Genomic DNA, 6,175 nt, shown 5'->3' on the forward strand with positions numbered 1-6,175 from the left:
AAAGTTTTGGCTGTTAATCAAGTTGTTCCTTTATTCAGGGAAAATGGGGGTAACGTTGAAAGTTCTCATTTGAAATTGTATATCTGTGTAATTCCTAATGTTTTTAAACAGCTATGAAACCAAAATTACTGAGGAAGTAACTACAGTTTGACTCAGAGAATGGTATGGATGGTGGAATTGTGCCTGGCTTTATTCCAAAGGTGGTTTGGTTCTAGTATGTACACAAGAGAAATTTGTTTCCTTAATTAGCTTTGTCAGTGCTTGCATAAGGACTGGCTTACTAGCAAGCATATGTAACTAACTTCTGGTTTGCAGTGGTATGTCTTGTACCAGACTGTCACGAGTAATGCCCTTAAGTGTTTTAAGAAACCTAAAGCCCCATAAGCTTGCTTTTCTCCATAAAGTTGTCCTTATGTACTCAGGACATAGGAGCACCTGATAAAATCCTGTCTGCAACAGAGGACAATTCAGTTTTCCTTTGCTCTTCATAGACTTTAAATGGGCCTAAGGAGAACTCTGTATGGAAGTTGTAGTTAAAATAACAGTTTGACTTTACTAATAATAGCGGCTGGCTAAAAGAACAGCACAGCAAGGGAAGATTATTTTTTCATTTTACTACTTTAACATTTCATTATCTTCATAGCTAACTCATGGAAAACCTAAAATGCACAGGCTTCTAGAGTGCCCTCTGAAGTGTTCAAGCCTAGCTTATATACATTCTATAAATGTTTCAAGAAATACAGGCAGGATAAAAGGTGGTTGCCTCCTCAGTACCAGGACACTCAAATGTCTCTACCAACAATAGATTATACCTACTGGCCAAGAATAATGTTGGGACTAATTCACTTTGGTCCCTAACCACATCCAACACTTACCATCAGAAATTAATTGTCAAAGATACTAGTTTTTCCAGTAGTATCTGGCTTAATGACCTTATGGCTATACAACATTTGGCAAGCTGGCCTTAGAAATCTGCAAGATTGACCCCCAACCTTGGTTTTCAATGTCATCTTCACTTCCTCTCCTTGCTAAGAAACATAGGAGCAAAATTAAAAATCTTTATAATCCTGTAAGTGCCCAATCAAGCTGCTAGAATCAAAGGCAATATAAAATTCAGAGTTACACTTGTGATTTTTACTAATGGTTTATATGTTACAGTACAGAACTTGTGTAATGCAGTGGACTGGGGTCAAAGGTAGCCTGGATTACATTTTGAGCTCTTTGTCGTCTTGGATGTTTCTCTCTATTTTTCTGCTTCTCCCTCCGAACTGTTTGTGTTTGAGGGTGGCAGTATTTCTCTGTGATTATGTAGAATACCTAGAACACTGGAATCTTAACTTCAGTAGGAGTCTTTCCAACCTTGATGATGTATAGTGTAGCACATGTTTTCATGAACTGAACTACACATCTTTATTTTCCTATATAATACTCTTGCAGGCCATCTTATTGGAAACTTGCACTGAAGTTTAAAAACTGTGAAGAGTTAAAGAGTAATAGACTTACAGGTTATGCAACTCTACAGCACAATAATAAGTACATCCTTAGCAATGGTCACTTATTAATGTATCATGTACATTATAATGTAAATGCATGACTCTAAGGTGTGTATCCCTCTAACATACCTGTGTGTATGTACATTATTCTGTTACATGGAAGTGCTCGTATTACTTTTAAATAGAAATGTAGATAAATAACACTTAAAGCAAGAAGCAGGCTAGGTCCCCCAGTGCATAAATTCGTAAGGAAGGAGGAACAAAAACCCACACATAATATCTAGAGGCATTGGCTGTCTCCATAGGTAATTTGTTTACTGGTATTTACTGGCCAAGAGGAACATGGAGCTAGTTCATGACAGCTCTGACCTCAGACAACCCTGTCCATCATAGATTGAAACTTGAGCAGGAAGGCTACTATATGTGCTTCTTTGCGGTCATTGTTCTAACCTCCAAGTAGCAGATGTCTCATTTCAAATCCAAACACTTGCCCCCGCAAACTGGAAAAGTAAGTTCCTTACAGCAAGGAAAAATAAGCTGTCTCCAATGGAAAAAAACTCACACAAATTAAGTTCTTGGCCATCTGGAATAGTTGTGATGCATAGTTTCGCTGGTGCTGTTGAGGAAACTAACCTTTCTTTTATCTCCCATATAAACATTCCAAAGAAAGGTTGAGATCTAGCGCTTGGTCAAACTGGAAAAGAACTTGCTTTGTCAGTATTCTGGCTAATTTTTTGCATCTAGAAACTACTGTAATCACTGGCATAAGATGTCTTTAGTAAACACTGTGCCAACAGTTAAGTGAAATGTTCAAAGTGTCGCTAAATAGTTTCTTGAGGTTGTTTGTCTATGTTCTATCGCACTTTTGCCCTTCAAAGAAGGGCTATCGGACACTAAGCATAATCTCTTGCTCAGATTAGACAAGAAGGCCTGTACAGAGACATAATTCAGTCTTTGGCAAGGGAAGTAGATGTTACAACTACTTGAAACTTCACCAAGCCATGAGACGTGAATGTGACTGGCTGTGTGTGAAGACTTGGTAAACCCCTACAGATAATCTTATGGTCTTCAGGGAACTAATTTATACTCCTGACTGGAGATGACACTTTTTGCCTGGTTTTCATCCATAGCATTGCTACAGGCACAAGTAATGGATAAAGGGACAGTTGCCTAAAAAGGGATGTGCTGTCTGGACAAACCGTCTTTCTACCCATTTCTTATTTTCCCTCATACTTAGAATGTATGTATTTATTTTCTTGTGACTCTCCTAGTCTGTAATAAAATAGTTCTGCTACTGTGCTTTATATAACCCTTTTCTTCCCTATTTTTTTCTCTATATGCCAACAAATCAAGAAAATTCTGCAGAACATGATCTTATATATTCTAGTCATTCCATCCTGCCCCAGAAGTGTTTCTGTATGGGACCATTATATGATTCTACACAACATAATGTTAAGGGTGAGTATCAAAGGAGCATCAAGGTGCTATTAAGTGTACTGTACAGTCACTGATCTGAAGATGAGGAAACCACGGACACCAAGGATGACTGTGACTTGCTGCAGATCACACAACTGATAGATCAGATAGAAGCTACTTTTCTGAGAGGAAAAGGAGGTGAAAAAAACACCTGTTTTAAAATAAATAGTATATTACTTATGACTTACTTCTATTAAAGCTAATGCCTTCTTGCAGAGATTTGTGTTTCTGGCATGTTGGAGTGTATCATGTCCAGTGAAAGGATTTCTTTGCTAGTCTTTTAATTTGTAGGTATACAACATCCCTGATGTAAGAATAGCAACTTCTCACTTTTTCAGTAGTTTATTTCCTTTTTAAAAAAATCTATTCCGCTAGTAGTATGCATCCCTTACGACTAGCTTTTCTCCTTTTTTCTTGATTCAAGCTGCTATGCAGGATCATTTACAGCAAAGGAAGAGTTAAACAGGCTGGAAGAAGCCTAGCACTATTGACTTTGCAGCACTCCAGACTGTTAGCAGATGTTTCATGGGATGTTTAGGTAGCAGCCCAGCCTGTATAGGAAGAGTCAGGATAAGAATAGATATTAGAAAAGAATAGAATAGAATAGATATTAAGGATTTGGGAAATTAAAATAGTGCAAGTCTTGTATAATAAAGGTATTGCAAGATGTTAGAACCTGTCTCAGTTTTCAATTAAATTGCATAATATTTCTCTGAAAACAGCAATATCTTAATTGTATGGGGAGAGGGGATGTCCCATGTTCACTTTTGCTTCTGATGTTTCCTGTCTTGAATGTTACCTATTATCATATGGGTACTGCAAGATACCAATACTGCAAGAACTATGTTGCCTTAGACGTGCAATGGTCTTGCTTATATGGCTTCAAGTTCAGCAATATATTATAAATATGTATTATGGATTTAAGCATCATCCCCTATTTTATATGCATGATTAAATAATGAGTTGCATCAGAAATGCATTCTTCTCAGTATGATAAATTAATGGGTAAGGAGCACTGTGTTACAATACTACCACCTCAAACTGTTAAACAATTCTGCAAATCTTATTACGTGAAGCAGGGAGAAAGAGGTGTTGTGCACTCTCTTTTCTTTAAAACCTGGAAAATGGAAAAAATAAAATATTTATATTAAAATTAAAAAAAACTCAAAGTATGAAATAACTAAATATAACACAAACTGCATATGCCTCTGTAACTGAAGAGAATTAATATTCAGCAATGCTTGGCAAAACTCTAGGCTAAGAAAAATGAAACATGTTATCCAGCTGAAACTATGGAGGAATTTTTAGGTAAACAGAATGTAATTTTCCTACCTGAATTGGACTAAGCTGCCTGCATGTGAATTCTGTATCCTAAAAATTACATGCAATTATGTAGCAATAATAATTTTAGTATGTTCCCTGATTTTCAGCACAAATTATACTTGGGATTCAGTGCTGCGAGGTCTTGAAAATAAAGTTTGTGCAGTTTGAAATGCCCTAATTTCTCAAGTAATATCTTCTCTTTGTCTGGGAGCTATTGAGACTATAATGTAAACACAAGCAGAATTTTAATGGCTCCATTCAGCCTGAAGAAAGGCATCACAGAGTGCAGATCTAGTTCTCTTACAAACTGTTTTTCTGAGTCTAGGTTTAGGCTTTTTACTCATTCATATAGAAATGCAAAGTTCTTCAAAGTGCAGTTTTTGCTGAGCCCTTCTTTGGCAGCGAACATACGCTTCACCATTTTGATTGTTTTGACCGTTTCAAACAGAGAATTTCATAAGACATGTATGTATTACTGCATTACATTGGATGTTTATTCATGTGGTAGTGAATAGGCAAGCAGAAAGGTAACTAGCTGGATTTTAGATCTGCTTTTGATGTATCTTTACATTTCAGATGTAAGTTGGTTTTAAAATGTGTTTTCCTTGGTTACATGATTTTAAAAATTATGGGAGAAAAAATAATTTAAAAAGCACTTTCATTGCAAATTGGTGTGACAGTGCTGGCTGAAGTGTTTTGTGGGAGAATCCTATGACAAAATGTGCTTGTCATCAGTACTGAGTGAGATGAAAAGTACCACAACTTGACTTGGAGCATGTGGTTAATCAGTTTGTTTATTTAATATATTTGATCAGATTGCCATGATGTGTGAAGCATCTGAATGTTATCTGTGGTAGAGATCAAAACATGAAATTTGCTAACTTTTCATTTTCTGATTAAGACTTTGTAGATGGAAATCAGTTATGCCTGCTTGTGTCTTTAAGAGAAAGGTGCTTCACTGAGCCATTTCCTTCAGAATTTGGTTGGTAGAGCACTGTACAAAGAGAATCCTGAAGCACTTGGTCTGCAGCTCCTAGTCTAAAAAATATTGTACTGACGGTCTCAGTGCACGTCACCATTTCCAGTGCAAGTTGTGACGAAAGGATATAAAGCACATCGCAGTAATCTACAGGCTGAGAAACAGAGTTCCTCCTCTGACATACATGTGCCTTTGTTTCCTAATGAAATGAATCAGACCTGAGACTTTCCCATTTCGGGGTCAGATCCGTGAAGGTTACCCTAAGATGATTAGCACATGAGAAATACGTTCTTTATTTACAATATGACCACATTCATCCTTTGATACTATACAGAGTATCTTGGTTCCTTTCCCCTAGCTCCTTTCTTTTTGGTGTTAAAAACCTGGAAAAGAATGCATGTCAACTTCCTCTAACTTAGAAGAGCCCTTGGGGTCTCATCATTCTCAGCTGCAATTTTTAGTGATAGTTAAACTGTGTGCTAGATTCGGCCACATGATGAATTAGAAAAGTGCAATTTGATGATAAATGTCAGCTTGTTGAAATTTAAAGTACATCATGCAGTGTGTACATCTCTAGCGTTTGTATCACTTTACATATAAGCATAGAACTGCCCTTAAAAACAAATCATACCTAATTCTAATTTTTCTAGCTAAAATACAGGGAATTTCTTTTGTGTTATTTCAACTGATTAAATAACCCCACTCCTTTTAAATGTTCTTATCCTGTGTCAGTCTCTCTTCTATTACATATAAATTAGCATACAAGGTCAATCAAATACTATAAACGAGGGGTTTTTTAAATTTCAGTTTTCTAAGCTACAGTGCTGGTCAATGTGGGTTAAAATATAATTTTAGAGAGGTCTTTTCCTCTGAAACCAACCTGCTCAACTGTAATTCGGTATCA

The sequence above is a fragment of the Ciconia boyciana genome, chromosome 1, assembly GCF_034638445.1.
Source record: "Ciconia boyciana chromosome 1, ASM3463844v1, whole genome shotgun sequence".
Taxonomy (NCBI): domain Eukaryota; kingdom Metazoa; phylum Chordata; class Aves; order Ciconiiformes; family Ciconiidae; genus Ciconia; species Ciconia boyciana.